Source organism: Sabethes cyaneus, chromosome 2, assembly GCF_943734655.1.
Source record: "Sabethes cyaneus chromosome 2, idSabCyanKW18_F2, whole genome shotgun sequence".
In the NCBI taxonomy this organism is placed as follows: domain Eukaryota; kingdom Metazoa; phylum Arthropoda; class Insecta; order Diptera; family Culicidae; genus Sabethes; species Sabethes cyaneus.
In genome coordinates, this window is record NC_071354.1 from 198,405,282 (window position 1) to 198,426,006 (window position 20,725).

Here is a 20,725-nt window from a genome sequence, read left to right on the forward strand (position 1 = left end):
TGCTCCATATGGTCTAACCGTCAAGCACGCTGCGTACCTCTGCGCCTGGTACCAACCGAATGCGAGGCAAACATCATTTTTACGGGATTGTTTTCTGGCATTCTCACAACATGTCCCGGCCATTGTACTCTTCCAGCCTCAGCAACTTTCTGAATGCTGGGTTGGCCGAAAAGCTGCGCCAGCTTGTGGTTCATGTTTTTCCTCCATAGACCGTACTCACATACACCACCAAAGATGATCCTAAGCACACGACGTCCAAAAGTGACCAGTCTCCGTCGAGCATTGTCAACGTTTCGTGCCCGTAGACTATCGGTCTTATTTGCGCTTTGTACATGGTACATTTGGTACAGGGAGTGCTTGCCAGATTTTAGGGTCTTGTAGAATCCGTAGTAAGCACGACTTCCGGCAAGAATACCTCTGCGTATTTCTCTGCTGCAGATGTTATCCGACCACCTCGAACTCGTAGAAATTAAAATAAGAGGTGTACCTAATTAATGCGGCAACTAATTTTTTTTTCGATAAATAAACTCTGCAAAAATAGATGCATTCCCAGTTCCAGTCTTAAATCAAATTTTAAGTAAAACTTCAATTTCAATTTGAAATCTAATTTAAAGTCGGATTTCTTAGGTGATGTAAAAAAAATCAAATTCAATTTCAAATCCTATCTCAAGTTCAAGTATAAGTCCGATATAACTCCAATTTCTGGCAAAGTTGTAAGTATAATTTCTAGTCAAATTTTACATCCAATTCACTATTAGTTACTAGTAAAATTTTAAGTTCTTTATTATGTCCTATTTCAAGTTCAATTTCATGTCTCATTATAAGTCTTATTTCATGTGTAATTTCAAGTCCAATTTATATATTCTAGTCTGAATTGGTCCGAACTTGAGTTTAACTTCGCGTCCAATTTTAAGTGTGATTTGTAGTCCAAATTCAAGTTCCACTTCAAGTTTAATTTTAAGTTAAATTTAAAGTCTTACTTCCAGCTCAATAGAGGTTTTCCGTCAGATCATACCCCTTCTTTTCTTATTTTTTCTCGAAAGTACTCCCAATACGAGTGATAATGGTGCAAAAATATATTTTTTTCGTTGACTCTAGAATTTACTACGATTTTTCAAACAATGTAAATTGCAAGAATGGTGAGTTTCTTTTCACCAAATCACGAATGTTGAGTTTTAAAAAATTCGTTTCGGCTGCACTGTTTATTAAAATTTTCAGATTTTCTGGCAGCATTGCACAACAGATATTGACATATGTATATCAGCGGTTGAGTGAAAAGGACAAAACGAATGAAGCTAAATGATTACCTTCTTTTTCGTTTCGTGCGTTGCTTGCCACAAGAGTAAAGAGTGGCATAAATGGTTTCGAAGTGGTGAAAATAGAGGACACTGGTACAAAAAGGCATGTAATACATCCGAGAAGTGACGGGTTGAAATATACGTATTTTAGTTTTTCATTTTTACAGTAGTTAGAGGTTTTAATAAAGAAAGTTTTATATGGGTATCATTTCTAAGAGTCAAAACCGAACATTTAGTGGAAAAAAAAATTTTAACGGAAAACCTCTATTTAAAGTAAAGATTCAAGTTGAAATTGATTCAAACTGAAGTCCAATATCATTTGTTCATCAATATCAATTTGAAGTTCAATTTTAAGCATAATGCCATGCTCAATTCTAAGTTAAATTTCAGTTCCCATTTCAAGTTCAATATCAAGTTTAATTTCAGGTTCAATTTTAAGTAAAATTTCAAGTGCAATTCCAGCTCCGATTTTAAAATTAATTTCAAATGCAATTAGACAACTCACAAGTTGCTGAGTGAAGCTCTGCTTTCCTCAATGAAGGTAGCTGTCTTGGCACTCGAAGATGGATGTGGTTGGATACGCTAGACCGTCAATGAAGCCGCAACTGCGTTGTTAAGTGAAGAAACCCTGAGTGCATGAAATAACTTTTGACGGAGATGAACTGGAAGGGGTTGATGAATTCATAAATTAGGGATCTCTGGCAACCGCCGTCAATCATACGAGTAAGCAGATTCAACGACGCATTCTAGCTAAGTCAGGTCTACTTTTCCCTTCGTAAGTCATTTCGATCAAGGAGCATAAACCGTATGCAAAATATAAAAGCATTTGCTAGCGCTTGGCTGAGTGGTCGATTTCTGGTCGGCCCGGCCGGTTTTTCACTTGCAAAGCCGGTGACCGATCAATCTGGCAAAAAGTCGGTTTACCAACTTAAAAAAACGGATTTGTACTTTTTGTCCGATTTTTAAAATTTATTTTTCATTTCCATCATTCCACTAGATTTTCTAATAAATTTTGTAGCAATCCTGAGCACTTCGTTGCAGTTTCCGGTCAAAAGAGTTTAAAACCGCAGGCCTGACCAGTCCGACTCAGCTATTATTTCGTTCCTAACGAGATTTCGTATGAGAACGAAAGAGAATCAACAGTAGTAAAAGCACACGCATATAATTTTCTAAAAAATTAAGCTTAATAATAAACAAAAGTGTGGTTTTCGTTGCACCCTGTCAGTGTATCGATACCGATATCGATACCACTGGTATCGATACTTGCCGCCCGATATTTCAACGGGATCGATACCTTTACAAAAATTGTATCGATATTCGAATATCGATGCTTTTCGCAGTATCGCCCAATGCTAGGCAGAACGCATTCTACGAGAGCAGATCAGCAAAGGACTCTCCGAAACGTTTACTAGCACAACAACAAAGTGGAATTTTAATCCGCCTGGGGCTCCACATATGGGGGGTGCTTGGGAAAGGTTGGTACGGTCTGTCAAGTCGGCTATGAAGGATGCTTATAACGAGGGAAAATTGAGCGATGAAGAACTGTTGACGCTGGTTGTAGAGGCAGAGAACATTGTCAATTCGAGGCCTCTGACATACTTACCATTGGACTCCGAAGAGTCTGCTGCTTTGACTCCTAACCACTTCCTTTTGGGACAGTCTAGCGGAGCCAAGCCAGCGAGTGTTGATAGCAGTGGATCTCAGACGAACCTACGGGATACCTGGGGAGGTATTCGACGCCAACTAGACATATTTTGGCAGCGTTTCTTGCTGGAGTATCTCCCATTCATTAGGAGGCAACCGAAATGGTTCAGTGAAACCAAACCACTACGGGTCGGTGACCTAGTCCTGGTGACGGACGGCGAGCGGCGTAACGAATGGATCCGAGGCAAAATAATCCAGACTTTTCCGGGCGTCGATGGAAGGGTTCGACAAGCTTCCGTGCAGACACGACAGGGCATTTTTAGGCGACCAACAACTAGGCTTGCGGTGCTCGACGTAGATGATCGTAGTGCTGTCCCCGAAGACTTTGGGAAGCACCGGGGGGAGGATGTTGAAACCGGTACGGCCGAGATGGTCACCCTAGATCAACCGATTCAACCGCTTGACTGATAAGCGCAGCCAACATCGAAGAAAACGGTCTGCATTGTGATAAAGCCATAACGAACGAACACATACGGAAAACCAATTATCAATAGCGCGAGTGCATTAAAATTATTTATTAAAGTAATTAAAATCTATCGATTGTTATACTACAAACAGGTAAAGATAAAATAATTAGATAAAAATTATTAGAAGTCGAGATTAGAATTTGTACCTACAACTAAAGCTATTCTACTATTCTACGAACTACTTAGGGACTAACGCTAACCTAAAAGTTGGACAGTAGAACGGAAAACTTATTGCTAAAAAGGATCACTGAAATGTGAGTGTTTAATCCTAAACTAAATGCTAATATTAACGCTAAACTAAAACTAAAATGTTGCTTACAGTTTGAAGCAGTCGAATAAATATCTTGCTATCAAAAACAGTGCATCTATTTCGTTTGCTGTCGCAACAACCATATAAAAAAAACTCTAACACATACCGCTGTTGGATTTGAGAACCCGAGCGTTCCACGTTGCAAGCCTGTCCTGATGCATTGCACCATCTCTGACACCGCTAATGACGTGCATTTTGCCGACATACTGCCATTGTCTGTTTTCCTACTCCCGCATACCGAGATTTTTGCGTTTTTTCTCCTTTTGTTTTGGAAGTTCCGCTGCTACCAAAGCTTGGTAACGACGGCGTCTCGAGGAGGGAATTTATTTGAAACTTTTAACAATTCTAAGCCCAACTCCTATCAACCAACCAAATACACATTTTTTTTTTAAATATTTTTTTTCAATTTATTTTAATTTTATGGGACTTTATGATACAAAGCCCGTGCTAAAGTCACTTGACATTGACATCATTCTCCAAATGTATGTTACAACCAATGAGCTTAAATTTTCAGTACTCTCCATAGCATCCATAGACACAAAACTGGATGTGGCAATAGCGTAAATTATTAACTTTACGAATGGAAATGGGTAAAATGGGCGTTGTGTTTTGTGATAATGTTCCGTAAACAACGTAGTCAACATCTTTGGAGTTCCTCAAGCCAGCAACATGGGATCTTTGTTTTTCTTGCCGTTCCTCAACGATGCACAGTGGGCCCATAGGTATCAAAACACGCGTTTTTTTTATTGCGCCGAAATGGTAGATTATACTGGTTAAGTATGTTCAGAGAAATTTCTCAGCGTTAAAAGCTTTTTCATATGGCATGAACGATTATTTGATTAATCTCCCTAAAAGTAAGATAAAGAAAATATTTTTTGAACAAGATACAGTAAGAGATACACCAAAACAATGCTCTACAAAATTTTTGAAAAGATTATTATAGAGAACATTGCCAAAGAAAGTAACCTTCTAGCTATTATAGTTTTAGAGATAAGGAACAATTTTTGTGGAGACTTTACGAAAATCATACTTATACACAACTTTGCATACTTATTTTTTCGAAAATTGGTTTGGACTAACTTTTGGAAAGGGCTTATTTTTTTTTCTTTTTTCTATTATGAAAATTACTACTCGAAAATTATAGCACCTACAAAAACTAATGTATGAGTGACTTTTAAAAAATCTTCTGAATTTTTATAAAAAAATACTGGAAAAAAAATTAATTTCCACACTGAGAAAAAAATCATTTTAAAAACTAAAAATTGATTTTTTAAAACAGGCCATCTCGGAAATTGATGTAATTTTGTTCGAAGATAGATAAGGCCATTGCAAATCATTTTAAAAGTTTTTGTCACCCCCCCCCCCCTTCGAAATTGGCTTGACAAATCGGGGGGCAAAAAAATAATTTGTAGGATACGAGCTAAATTTTTTTTAAAAATCAATTGTCTGTGGGCTGTACAGCCTGAAAAACCTGAAAAATGGGTGTACGAGTTGAGTTAACGCTTCTAGCATCAAATAGAAATAGAAATTCAAACAGCGGAATTTCCGAAAATCGGCCAAAAATATTTTCTTTCGTTTTTGTCTTTTTTCGTAGATTTTTGCATGAAAATTAACAACTTATATATTAAAAACAAGAATAGATTTGGTTTTCACGTTTAAACTTAAAATAAAAATGCCTAAAATCCATATTTTTTTTTGCTCGATTAAAAAATTCTCTTTGTTTTTTTTTCGCCCCCTTTGCAGTGGCCCAACACCGGAGGGACAAAAACTTTTTAAATATTTATAATGGCCTAATTATATAGACTACAATTCTTTCATCACAAAATAGACATATTTAAGGGAAAAAAGTTTTTCTAACAAAAATAAAAATTGTTTTTACACCGAGAAAAAAAGCATTTTAAAAACTAAAATTCGATTTTCTTAAAAAGCGCATCTCGGAAATTGATGAAATTTGTTTTGAAGGTTGATATTTATATGGCCTACAAGTCTTCCATATATTGCAAACATATTTACATACATATTTAAGGGATAAAAGTTTTTCTAGCAAAAACTTTTTGAAGTCCTTCCTGGGAAAAAAGGTATAAATAGGTATCAGTTAGAAATACTTTTTACCCTTAAATATGTCCATTTTGCAATATATGAGAGATTTGTAGGCCATATAAATATCTACTATCAGAACAAGTTTCATCACTTTACAAGATAGCCATTTTAAGAAAATCGAATCTAAATCTGAATCTGAAAAACAACATTTGCTACTAACGCTCATCAATAATTAATAATTCTCCCACCACCTTATAAGGGTTTCTTCAGAGGAACGTTAAGGATTCGCAGAAAGAAAAAAAATAAAAATATATTTAAAATGTGTAAATGCTCACAAAATAAGCATCAAAAATTTTGTTCACGCAATTGCGCTTGTATTAAGCGCTAAACAAAGGCATTTCTGAAGCATGGTTTTTTGTATTGAAGTAAATAGTTGCGTTCCTTTTTTGTTGTTAACTGCTTTCCAATTCATGTTTTTTATTGAATAGTTATTTAGGCATTCCGAGAAAATTCGTCTTTTCATGTTAAACGTTTCGAGGGGGTTAGCGGTTCGGCCCAGCCCGAAAAAAAAACATCCTGTGGTGGTTATTCGGGCTGGTACCGAATGGCCGACAAACAAATAGCAGATATCCAAATGGCCGAGTTTCAACAACTGTCACAGAAGTCCGAAATTATATCTCGGAGTGCCCAAATAACTATCCAATCAAGAATGGGTGTTCCCAGCGTAAACCACATGCATGCATGCATTTCCTGAATATTTACGGCTGAATATGACATTCGGCTTTTTGAAATTTTGTCATTTGTGATTCGGCCATTCGTGTGTAATCCTGGTTAATCACTCGAAGACTTGCCGGAGAGACCGTCGGCAACGCATTGCATGTTTCTATCGCACTGATCGAGTAGATAACAGGTCTCGTACAAACTACGGTGACAATGAAGTAATGAAGTATTCGATCTAAGTATATCTCTTACTACGCTGAAGAAAAATAAAATCGTTATCTTATGTCTACCTTATAAGTATTTAGTCAGCGTATATATGAGTAATTATAATGCAAGTAAATGTAAAACGTGAATATAAAAAAAATCAGTATTGTACTGTAAGATGTACTGTAGTATACTTTCGTGTTACCGGTTGTATAATTTAAAAGGTAAAATATTACATTCTTTATTTTCTTTATCGACAGTTATGTGAGCATAAGCATCTCTCTTGGACTACAGTTCTTATTTTTTCATGGCTTATGACGAAGTTATACAAGCGTGTATTTAATTATCAGCCACGGTCGTCGCTCTCGCTCGTCATTGCAACCCAAGCAGTTGATACAGAACGCCCACGAAGGCCCGCACTCTTACCCGCGTGTGAAGCGAGGACGTAAGAAGTAAAGCAAAATCTGTAGCCATACATCCTACTAACGCTGCTGGGTTGTTGACAGTTCACGGGCTGTTGGTTTCGTGAACGGGCTGCGTAGAATGACGCTACGAGGCTGCGTGCTCGCGAGTGCGCCGGTAACAAAGTTTATCCACACAGCACGAGCAGCGCCAGCGGTTATTTGTCGCACACTTGCACACTCAGTGGAGTACGCGTTGGATGTTATGTTGCTCACACTCGCTCGTGTACGGGTTAGCATCGTTTGCTTCTCGTTCGATTTGTAACATCTATGATAATATCTATGAATAATCTGTGATTGGCCTAAATTTGTCATACTTTGCGGAAGGAAATAATACCATCAGAGAAAATCCTGCAATTACTTCAAAAGATGTAAGAATGGAAACAATTTATCATACTTGACAAAAAACCGTGGATATTTTCCAAGTACTGGTTATGATGCTTTGAGCTAGATTTTTGTTTGATTTGTTTTGTTATGTTATGTGTAGTACTTTTATTCAAAAAAGGGCGACTCTAGGTAACGTCTATGAGAAAGTTGGTATAAAAATTCAAACGTAAATGTTGAATACGAATATAACTAGCACATCGTTTTCAAACTATTTTGGTTAAAAAAGGGACCTGAAACTCACCTGTTCACTTCGATGCTTAATCCACCGTAGAAATCAGCAATTGAGCGTATTTCTCAATCCACCGTAACAGCTCAGCTTTTGTTTCCAGACCACACAAGTGGTCTCAGATCTAATTGAGTGAAGTCCAGCAAAGGGAAAAAATGGCACAATCTCCCAAAATAAAACAATTACACGATGATCGAATGTAACGAAGTGCACACGTCCAAAAAAGGAAAACCGTACGTAGTCTCTACCTCAAATTTCGCGTATCGTTTCTGTGTACCACGGGAACAGAAATAAAGGTACAGATAAGGACACCGTGTAAGGGCGACTTCGTTTCGCAGCAACGGGGACGTAGAATCGATGGTGGATGGATGTTTGTTGCTGTTGTTTTCTTTAGTTTTACGGTGCACGATTATGTACGCCGATTGCCCGTCGGCTAAGCTTTACTGCTTTTTGGAGGAAAATTGACTGCACTCTGACGTGAGCAACACGTACCTCACTTGCAATAACCGAACCGCTTGCTCGATGCAGCAGGGAATTTGTCTCGCCTTGAAGCCAAACTGGAGCGGAGAAAATCGGCCAAATCTGCGAAAGAAGGTAAATGGAAAGTGTTAATTTTATAATAATAATCTTTATTATTAGAGGTTGAAGTGCGTGATCTGAACTGCGTATGACTGTAATGCAGTTTAACCTCACGCGTGGAACATCTTAATCTCTGTTTCCGTAACTGATCTGTCTAAAACCAATACCACTGAAATATTCTGATTCGTACATTTTTCATATTCATCATCATGCAGATAGATTGAGTTCCTCCCATGCAAAGTCAGCGTCATTTCTCGTTAGTGAATATGTCTCGTACTCGGAACTCGGAACGGAAACGAAACCCATCAGTCTCTCTTATCTACTCAAGTATTTATCAAAGCACCAAGCACCGTTGTCTACCTTCTTCATTGGTTGGTTCAATTATTCCTCCTCTTGCTATCAACTGAAAAGGCATGGCAAACTTGCTTCTGGTTCTGGAAACGATACCGGGAAATTTGCAATGAAATTCGAGTGGTACCTTTGGCAAATCGATCGTCGACAATAAAAAAAACCAGCATCCAGAACCGATGACGGATGCAGTAGCAGAGCACAGAAGTCAGCAATGGCAGCAATGAAATGAATATTTTAAGAATTGCCAAGGAAGAAATCGAATAGCCAGGTCGAAACGTGTAATAGTTAGGGAGAGGTGAGACATCCGACAGAAACGCGATACCGGTACTTCACCTGCTCAATTGGTTGGACCTGAACTGTTCTAAAAGGAAAAGTTTTAAATAGTAATGAATACAGTTATCCTATTGAAGTTGACTGGAAATATAATCTGGAGAGTTGGAATTCAAAATTTTCAAATCATTAAAAATTTATACGTCGTAATTTATTTGTGCTAGATATTTACTTTATAATTTTATCTGAACAAAGTTTCGTTTTGAGATTTTTTTTTGTTTAGAACAGTTTAGAATTTTTTTGAATGAAAGAAAACTTTTTTCGCGATTAAAACACACTATTAATTTTATTCACGACAGATGTGTATTTCGCCTACGATTTCAGTTAGAAAACATACACTGATGCAGCCTGCAAGTTGTAAGCGAAATATTAAGATGTTATCATCACGCAGACATCATTGTAATACAGTGAGAATAGCAAAGGTCACATGTTGCTACCCTGAGGAACGCTGAGTGATAGTAATCATGGGCGTAGCGACCGGGGGGGTTTTGGGAGTTCAACCCCCCCCCCCCCATCAGAAGAAAATTTGTTCTACACTTTGAAGCTTAAAATTTCTGCTACCAACTGCTTAGAGCACAGGAAAATTTACGGAACTAGTTGTACGATCCTCGCTATCGTCGTCAGTTGCATAGACCTAGGGTGACTCATCCTGTTTCAACTAGTCGGCTGCATTCAACTCAATCTTGGGTTACTCATCGTCTATTTCCCAGGCGTTTCAAAAGGCGCAAGACCCAAGTTGAGCCATCTCGCACGTTGGGTCTGGGTGCCCAATGGACGTAAAAAGAGATTCTAGTGTACTTCCGCCGCTCTCTGCTTCCAGCTATTGCTCCGTCAAATATCGTCCGGAAGGCTGGCATGTCCCCCGTGTCCGTGAGCATCGTTCAATCCATAAAAACTACCGGTCTAATAAGGGCTGTGTACTTTGTCCGCATCGTACGGTGGCTATCGTTTGCTAGCGGATGGAGGCGTTTTGCGAAGGGCAAACTAGACTTGAGTTTCTGCTTGAATGCGCGCAATTTGTGTTATCCACGGCCACCAGCGATTTCAAATACACAAACTCATCTTCCGCTTTTGGTTCGTCACCGTCAACGATTACCGTCCACGAAAAGTGCACGTTCGTCTCTTTGAGCCTCTACCAATCATGTATTTGGTCTGCTACGCATTTACTTTTAGCCCAATCCTACTAGCACTTGCTTTTAGTCTAGCCTCTGCCGTTGCGAAGTTTCGGCCTACAATATCAAAGTCATCTCCGTAGATAAGAAGGTTGCTACCTCCACTGAAAATTGAGTCTCTCGTTTCGGTTTACCTCACTGGATCATCTGCCCAAAGGCGATGTTGAAAAGCATGCAGGATAAGCTGTTAACTTGTCTCGACTTCTGCCTGGAAGGGACTCAATCCTATTGACTCTAATAGTCTCTCCCAGCCGAGATTTGAATATATAACGTACCACGATGCCAACTGGGAGACGCAATTTCAGCATTTACCTTCTTTTATATCAATTCGATTTTTTTGTCGAATAAAGAACCCTGAATATAAACCAAAATTGCTTCTGATGATTGAAAATAATTCCCCATTTCCTGAATAATCTCTCAGATTTTTTTTGTAAAACCCCCCTTAAGAAAAATTTCAGCCCACGCCCCTGACAGTAATATGTTTAATATTTTAAATAGTGCTCGCTCCATCATAACAATTCTTGTCACATACTGATGGGATTTAACAGCTTCTGGATCGCGTTGTAGGTAGAAATTTCCGCTAAAAGCTCAATACTTATTAAATATTGTTAAATACATTGAGCACCCAAAAAACTATAATCTATACCTATAAAAATGGATTTCTGTCTGTCTGTCTGTCTGTCTGTCCGTATGTTCCTTAAAGAATCGAAAACTACTGAACCGGCATGAAAATTTGCATATAGGGGTTTTTGGGGCCAGGGAAGGTTCTTATGATGGTTAGAGACCCCTCCCCCCACTGAGAGGCGGGGCTCCCATACAAATGAAACACAAATTTCTGCATAACTGAGAAATAATCAAGCAAATGGTACAAAAAAAAAGGGAATTATATCACCTCCCTCTTCAATAGTGAGGGGGGAGGGGCTCCTATACGAATAACATACAAATATCCTCATTAAACTAGAGAACTAATCAAGCAAATGGAACCAAACTTGGCATGTGGGGGGTTTTGGAGGCAGGAATTTTTTATGATGGTTTGAGACCCCTCACCCCTGTGGTAGGGGGATAAGGGCTCTCATACAAATAAAACATTAATTTTTGCGTAACTCAAAAACTAATCGAACTCGAGAAATTTTAGACTCTTTCATAAAACATTAGTCAATAACAAGACCACCAAAAACTATCAATAGTAACATTAGATAATTCAGCGCGAAACGGCCACATGCCGCGAGTGTTGCCGGCGACCTGTCGTCGGAAGCGCCGGCCACTCCGAGGGGCAGCTCCTCCCGTAGGGATCACCTCTATCTAGGTTTATTTAATTTCCTAGATCTACTGACCTCTATTACTTTCCGTCAGTTGGGTCACCCCTGCGAAATGGTACTTTCTACGAAAAGATTTTCAGTGAATTGGTGTTCCGCAAAATGGTATTCGGCGAAATGGTTTGTAATGATGGCGAATATTTAAATGCTATCCGCTTTATTTTATCAGGCTAAGCAATGGGGGGAGTTGTTTTCTTCTTTACTGTGATGAAAATTTACTGTGAGGAAAAACACCCATGAGCTCCCCACAAACTTGCAAAACTCGAGATTGTGACAGAGGTCATCCGAGATTCGCGATTTATGTACAACACAGTTTAATTTGTGGCAATACGAAGTTTGTCGGGTCAGCTAGTATAGAATATATTTAATATATTGGAAGTGTTCACCCCCGCAGGCGGCACGCATTTCTTGCTAAATCCAAAATCCCGCTGAATTACGCTTCAAACTGCTGGGGTAAATGGAGCTAGTCATTGATCCAGGTCTTAGTGAGAATCATCCCGTCGATTTTCGCATACTGAGACGAAGAAGTCGACGACATTAGTACGGAGTCCTCTAACATTCTGATAGTATCAGCGGATGCAGTTAGCTTTTGAAACGATATCTGCAGTGGTACTAGAGGAGTAGCAGTTTTCCTTCACCGCAAGGCCAGCAACTGCCCAAGGAGCCAACACGCCGTCGCCGTGTTTCAGGTTGCCCGCTGCGCCATGGGCCAAGTCGGGACAAGAATGGCTTGAGATGGGAGCATACTTCCGTACTAGATTAAGCGTTAGTACACCCCACTTTCACTCGCATACACAGGACACGGACGCTGTTGTGCGAAGGGGGAAAGAGCGCGACTGTAGCGGAGGATATAATTTCGAGTAGAATTGACAATTCGCATCAAGTTACTGGGTATCTCTAACATGAGATAACTCACCTCATATTCAATGGGTATAACAAAGTCCTTACTGTTGTAGAGATTACGAATTCCTACCCGTTGCAAGGAGCTTTGCTCACGCATAGTCACGCAGTTAAAGGAATAAAAACCCCTCCCGTCAACGAAAGCCTGCGGTGGGATGGTTCCACTCGACTGCCAGTAGCCTGATTTAGGCCAGCGTCAAATTTTGAGCCCATTGCATGCCGTTGTAGTCATTCACTGCAGCTCGATATAAAGATATCAATAGGGTGTACCCATTAGCCACCATTACTCACGCGACGTGAATATTCGTTCAATTTATTTACGCAACGTAATCCAAACCAGCATTTAGCAGAACTTGTAATTCATATTACAAAACGATATGTACTTGTAGGAAAAAGTACTAGTTATTTTTTTTCTTTTTTTGGTTTATTCCACAAAACCCGGTAAATTTATCTAATAATATTTGTTAAATTTATTTGTCATATTGGACTTGTAGAATTGTACTTGTAAATTTGTTATGCAACAGAAATATACAAATTACAAACTACAAGACTAATATTATTAGTAATATATTCATTATGCAACAGGTGTCAAGCCCTGATTGGCGATGATTTCACATTTTGACAATTTTTGCATGACTTACAGAGCTGTAGCATTAGTCAACTTTAAGTAACTGGCTTGAAACTGGTATGCAGTCTTCGATGTTAGCTCACTTAAGAAGCTTGCTGACAACTACGGTTAAACCGAAAAAATAAATAACTATTCTGGTATATCACTTACAACAACAACGTGTTCGCATTCGACTGAATTAAATTATAATTATCCTACAACTAACATGTGAAGATGCAGAGAACGATAGCTAATTGATATTTTAACTATCAATTAGCTATCGTCCTCTGCATCTTACTAGTTCCTTTCGACATTCTACTTTAGAGCTATTTGCATACTTAACAGAAATACAATTGAAACTATGTAATGAATTGCAAGCAACTAAGTGACGCAAATCAGCAAACGAAACGCTCGAGAACTATTCTCGGATAAGCCAGTCGCGGATTTTCCTCGCTTTGAGAATTGCTGCGTCACGTCACATGCACAAATATCCCTTCAGCCCTGTTTCCGTGCAAAGATAACAGATCCGAACAAATTCTTGCAATATATGGATGCAATCTGGCAAAAGCAAAAGGATGATCGTTCACTTTTCTATGACGTTTCACTTTCAGGACATCCACTTGGACCAGATTCAATGTCTAAAGATAAAATCGGTTGAAGAAAAGGGGTGGTTTTGCGAATTTTTCTGGCGTACTTCCCAAACACAGATATCAGGTTCAAACGTCGTAAAGATTCTTCGACCTGTTTGGATGGGGGGTTTTGTTAGACAGATACCACACTAAACAGATGGTGTGTATTAATAGTCGTCCCTGCCGGTGAAGCGAGGTAATCACCAAAAATATGCATGAGAAAATTTCACCTTGAAACTTTTCGTTAGTTTTCACTATTTAGTGATTGAAAATTGTAAAAAAAACACATATTTGCTATCATGCAAATACAACTTATACAAATTTGAAAAAAGTTGATGTCACCCCCCTCCCCCCCCCACCTTCAAAAATTTTCGAAATTCGATGGGACGAAAAAATAAAGTGCAATAATGTTGCATTCTTTAATGGTAAGCAGATTTGACTATTGTGCTTAACCTTTAAATCCTGACGCCGAAAATTGGAGTGCTTGAAATTAGACTTTTGGCTTCATTTACTTTAAATTTTGATCCATTTTAACTCAACTTGCTTCAAAAGAACCGAATTAGATTGAGGCACCAATCAACTAAACAATGTATTAGTAAAATTTGCTACCACTTTTGACGGATATATTCGGAGAATTGCTGTGGGATTATATTTTGCTGTCATAGGTAGTAGATAAGGCTAAAATAGAAATACAACAAATTACACACTCCGGAACATCAGCTTTCGGTGCTTTCGGGGCTCCAAATTGTTCGTTTTATTCCGTAGTGTCCTTGTACCTACCCTAATTTTGGATGTAAGGGACGAAAAACTTAAAGATACAATTTTTTACCATGCATTGGACGCATGCAGAAAGGATGTCATTGAACTGTTCGAAACTTTTCTGACTATTGCCATGTTGTGATTATCATTGGGATCAACGGTGGTCCCGACCATTACATCAAATCAACTCATGTTAAGTTACATTGCTTTTGTACTGAGCTTTAATATGGAACTGTACGAAAGTGGAATTAAATTGGAATAACACTTTTATTGCTAGGCAGTCGAAACAGTTTATCTCCAAACATTTCAATAGTTCGCAAAATCCTAGAGCTTTCGAAGAAAGTTCTAAACATTTATACTGATCTTATAACAGGACATTGTCCAAACCGCTATCATCTGAAGCTTATGGGGAAACTGCAAGGTGATATATGTCGATTCTGTGGCACAGAAAAAAAGACTCGAAACACCTGTTATGCCGATGTCCGGCATTTTTCAATTGATCAAGATCAAGGTTCTTCGATAGAGGGCTGTTAGGCCTGATATTTGGAAAACAACTCCCAGCACATTCTGGACCGGACTGGACAAATACTATTAGTCAAACAATGACAATCGTTTCTGATAGTGGTGCGTTTGCATCCTTAATATATCAAAGATAAACACGTTATTGTTGAGAACCAGTATCAGCTGAGGAATGGGCTGATATTGATATGACTAAAAGGTTGCCCAAGAAACAAGCGGTTTCTCTGAATAGTGTCAGAGATTTAAAAAATGTCAGTAGCATAGCACATGCGTTCCAAGTAAAAAAGTTTTAGGGACCTAAATTGCCATTTTTACGAAAAGATTAGATTCCGATACTATTTCGTGGTTACCGAGTTCTGAACTAGTAAGTGACACAGATTTGGATTATTCTAAAATACAAGGTAACTAACCGAGTGACATGTAACTAAAAAACAAAATTCAAATCAAGGTCAAGTTACACGTTTATGGCTCTCTAAGGTGATCCTGTAGCACTCCACTATTTTCAAGTTGATTCATCTCTGCCAGTATACTTACTTTATGTGCTTGGATCAAAATTTTGATGTTGTTTTAGTTTGAACTACAATTTAAGTACTGTACAATTTTTTGTATTGTACTTTTATGAATCTGGAAAAATATACACTGGTTTCGTTTAGTTATTGAAGGTTTGATGTTATTATTTCCCCCCCTTGAACAATATTTCGAGACCAGGACATAAACTTTTTTCCAAATTTGTATAAGCCTAATTAGCAGAGATACTAGCGTTCTAACTCATGCATTTTTTCATGACGCTCGCATTTATTTTTTGGAATGACACCCTATCCCGACCCTTGTCGTAAGACGTAGACGTAGTCATAGACGTCAAAACAAATAGGAAAGATCAAGAATGAAAATCGACAGTCAGCACCTTTAAATAAATAATGTCAAATCTCGCGTAACTTTTCAAAAGGACCTATGTAATCCGTTAAGAAAACCAATGTAACCGTGACGAGATCGGGAGAAGGTTTTTCGTAAAGACGGTGACCGGATTAGGGAGACCACCGGTCGATTGCTTGTCCAACTATAGTTTTGAGATCTCTTCAGGGGACGTCTCGCACGGCTCAACTGCGGGCTCAACTAACGAATTTCGTTCAGAGAACGTTAGAAATCTCAAATGTATCATGAACTGTTTTGATTAGAAACAGAAAACAGTATTAATTTGCGTTCCATTTATTAAAATAAAAAATATTTTTTCCAATAAATCTGTTCATAACAATCTTTTAATTCAATCTGTTTGATTGAACAGTAATAATTTCCATATTTAGATGGGCTTTTTGAAAATGTTACGCAAAAGTCTCAGAATTTTATGAGATTTTGCATACGAGTATGGACTTATATGGACGAGCATGGTTTATGGAATTATTAATGAAAACAATATTTGAAAAATTCTTGATTTCCTATTTTCCATGAAAACTTGAAGGGCGTTTTCCGATTTTCTCGGCAAACGCTTATTTGAAAAGTTCATCACGCTTGATTTTTTATATGAAAAAGCAATAAATTTTTTTTAGCAATTAGAAAAAGTATTTCTCAAAATTTTCCACAACGGTGGAAACTAAACAAGTCGGAAAACTGTATCCTAATTTTTAGAAAATTTATATTTTATATTTACCGTGACCGCCCCTAATTCTGCGCAGCTCCTAATTCTGCGCATTTTTCTTTATATAAGTATTTTTTAATATTGTGCATAACTATGATCATTGCGTTATTTTTTTTATAAATGTCTGTTGAATATTACTTCATTATTCACAAATGGGTCATAATATTTGAGAGCGAAATAATTTAACGTGAACTGAAAGTATTTTATATGGCAGAAAACATCGTCGTTAGCACCAACGCTAAGATTGTCCTGCTAGAAAATTAACAAATTTATGATCGAAATTCTTTGCAATGATCAAATTACCCAGCATAATTAGAAAGAATAATTAGTTTTAGTCATGTTTTAGACAAAAAGAGTGATTGCTAGCATTGCTTTCCTTAGAAAAATGCGATGCAATACTGCGCAGATTTAGGCACAGATTTTTTATTCATGTTTCAAATTCTGCGCAGTAATGTATCCTACGAAGAAACCGCGAAAGAATACGCAACCTAAATGGCTGAGATATGGAGACATGAAAATTCAAATAGAATCTTTAACTTCCATTGATTGGAATCCTGGGATTTGTCTCAGGGTCCGAACCCTCGAGTGCCAATTCATGAAACCATGTCTGCTATTTTTTTTAATGTCCAACCTCCAGGAGCTGTCAGAGAGTGGTTTCTATATGAAAACACAGTTTTTGGTATTAGTCTAAGGTGTAATGTTCAGTATGCAGAAAACCCGAATCAATTCGCCCTTCACGTTATCGAGAATAAAATATTTAAAATGAAGCAATCAAAATGATAACAATGTTCCTTTGCCACGCGGACAGCACAAGAAGGCCTGATCATGGATTTAATTATGGTAATGGCTAATGTCGGATTTTTTGGTGTGCTTTCAGCGTATAAAGACATAAACAGCATGGCAGGAGTAATTATTTTCACTTTTTGGGTGCGAAGAATTAGGAGCAAACATGCGCAGAATTAGCAACATGAGCAAGAAAGTGCGCAGAATTAGGCACCGTGGAAAAGTTTACAAAACGAAAATATACTCAATTGTTAGTCGACTTATAATTCCCATATTTTTTACCAGATATTATAGACCGTAGCACTACACGTTGTTGCTATTCACGTTGTTAATTTAAATCTAGAATACCGTCATCCGGGGATACTTGCAACACTTTTGAACTTTGACTTAGTATAACTTTCGAAGTATACCGTTTAGGTCCAAGTGTAAGTAGCCAAAACTTGTATAGTGGTGAGTACTTTTGATTTATGGTTATGAGAAAAAATATAAACTAAATGAATCTGCAGAATGAACCGAAAATAGGGGTGTTGCAAGTTACCCAGTAAACGGGGTTACTTGCAACACTTTTCTGATTTTGCGTTTCTTATGATTTTATATCTGATTTTAAACCGCGAATGACTATTTTGAGATATTTTGAATGTATTTGTAGTAAAACAAGAGATACTGGAGGCGTTTTTTGTTTCCCAATTTCGTCTATCGCTTTTTTAAAGATATTCGGTGAAAATGCAGCATGTCGGCGAACTCCAAATTGCCGTTTCAAGGCACGTGGAATTTTTCACAATTTTAATTTTTCTGGAGATGGTGGTAGACAAAATAACATCGTACAGATGCTAACTTGCTTTGTACATACTGTCTATTACGATAATTTTCATTTTTACAAGTGCTGCAAGCCGCGCCATATTGGAAGTAACAACACGAATTCATCGTTTCTTCTCCAAGTTCAAAATATAAACAAAACTCAAAGTTGCTATTCGTTAGCTTATATCATGCACTTATTGTGTACAGGAACCAAACAATAAATAATAATTCCATGTCAATGAACTGACGCAACTTTGCACATCCATTTTTCCTACTCTGAAAGTGACATTACTTTCCAATCGTATAAAAACAAGCAAAACAATGATGTAATGGATTAAACTTAACTAAACAATAGGTAAACATCCCTTCTTTAAAATGGCATTGGGTACAAATGGTTATGTTAACAAACAAATGCGTTAGAGCTGTCAAAAGCGCGATGCGCCAAAGTGTTGCAAGTAACCCCGGTGTTGCAAGTATCCCCGGATGACGGTACTTAGAATAGCGGAAGAATCATAAAAATGTCTTAACTGCGCAGAATATGGTACGTTCACGGTATATTTTTTTTTTGCTAATTGTTCGAGAGATGCGGCTGGAAAACTCGATTTTCTTAAACATTTATTTACTTCAAATGATCATATGAAAACTCAAGCATCAAGCATCGCAAATTAAATATTCTTGCAGGAAAACGTAAGCAAATTTTATTAGCTATCTAGAAAAATTATCTGGAATTTTTTTTTGCAAAATTTGTCACGGTGGTGAAAAACTACAAAGAAAAGTTGGAAAACTGTGTTGGTAATAGCGTTCAAATTTGTAGATCATATTCGCGAACAATTTTAATTGCTAAAAAGAGACGTGGATGCATGCAAAAGCATTTACCGCAAAATTCAACACTTACACTACCAATTGAAATAGTTGTTAAAAATAGCACAATATATCGTTTAAAACGCATCAAAGTTAATACATATTGTCGGTACTGGGACCTAATTATAAGCCTCACATGAGTATAGTACCATTCAAGGCTTCCTGAAATGTTTGCCATTTGTAAACAATAACTGCTCTGTGCTAATCTTCACACTATGCGCATGCCACCGTGTCTTGCAGCAGCTCTTCATCATTATGGCGAAATTGCAAACTAAATGAAAATTTATGACTCACTAAATTGAATTGCAGAATGCTTTTTTGTGGCCTACCAACTTGTGAACTGACTGAAAACGTGTGTCACAAGTTTGTTCTTCCAACACTGTTTCTCGATGATAAGTTTAATTGAGAAAGAAGTAGAAAACAAACACGATATCTCAAAGTATTTTTTTTTGTTTTTGGCAACAGAAAAAAATTACCGATATTTTTAAATTATTAGAAATTTTAGTTTCCAAAATCAGGAAGAAGTCACTCCAAAAACTGTTCTAGTAAATCATTTTTTAACGAGATTTTTAATTTTCTCCCGGCGTAAAAACAATTGTAATTGCTTTTCAAAATTATCTCGGCTGTTGTATCATCTTTTAATGCCTTATTAGCTGTTGTTTCACGTTGTTTCAAGTCTAGAGCTGTCGGTTCGCTGAAACTTAACCGGGATGAAATATCCGCTTTTATACGATGAAGACGTAACTAGTGAAACTGATAAGTGTATTTCGCAAAACCTTGTTGCACCAGGTTTGAAGCGTAGCACTACTAATTTTTTTATGATTGTCAACTTAATACCGTTCCTCTTAATTAAAAATCATATTTCAGCGACAGGTTACATTTCAACTTAATTTGAAAAAACTACTAAATTTTCACTACAATTCACGGTTTATCGAATTATTCTATAACTTTCAAAAAATTTTAGTCAGCAACTCACATGATAAAAAAAATCTGCAACTGTCCGTTGCAACTGAAACAACCAAAATATCCTTCCAAGTGACCTTTTGATCTGTTCCGCAAAAGGAAAAAAGGATTCAGTAACCGGTTTCGCACTTTCGTTAATCACTCCAACACACCAACTCAGAGATGCACTGAATTTCCAACTTATTTCTTCTACACCAAAATATTTCACAAATTAACCTGGGTCATCTGATTTAAGACCCTTCGAAACTCAACTTTTCGCAAGGTTTCTTGCGACAAAACAATTGAATTTTGTAGCACTGGTTTTTCGCTTTCCAATCGCAAGCAACACTTCACCGGAATATCACCACATCAGCTGATCAGCTGAATGAGCCAAAAAACACTTCCAGAACACTTGCCAATAGTTTCCAAAAAAGAAAAACTGATCAAATACCATTAACACCGGTACCGGTTAGAAGACCGTACTCTCGAAGGAATCCCAAGAGCTGTGTCGAAGTGCCGAACGCCGAATAGCAACTGATTCGAGCACGGGTTTGCCAAAGTCTATCCCATGTGCGCCCGCTGCGCCTTTGCTTACGACGACGACGACGGTATCGAAAAGTGGAAGGAATGAATGAACACTTTCTGCCGGTCGGTCGATTGGTCCGCTCTCAGCGCTGCTGTGCTTGAAAGTTCATTTTCAAGCCGCAGAAAAGCCCGTCCGTACCTACC

General features: G+C 37.8%; 1 protein-coding gene across 2 annotated transcripts in view; it reads right to left on the bottom strand.

Annotated features, from left to right (window-relative positions):
* The window catches only part of LOC128733582 (uncharacterized), a 242,087-nt gene extending 221,564 nt beyond the window's left edge, over positions 1-20,523 (bottom strand). For both annotated transcript variants that reach the window (XM_053827267.1, XM_053827266.1), the window contains exons 1-2: positions 20,031-20,523; positions 7,833-8,399 (exon numbers count right to left, since the gene is read on the bottom strand). The gene's annotated coding sequence lies outside the window, so the exon portion shown is untranslated. The remainder of the gene's footprint in view (positions 1-7,832; positions 8,400-20,030) is intronic.
* Positions 20,524-20,725: the final 202 nt, after the last annotated feature.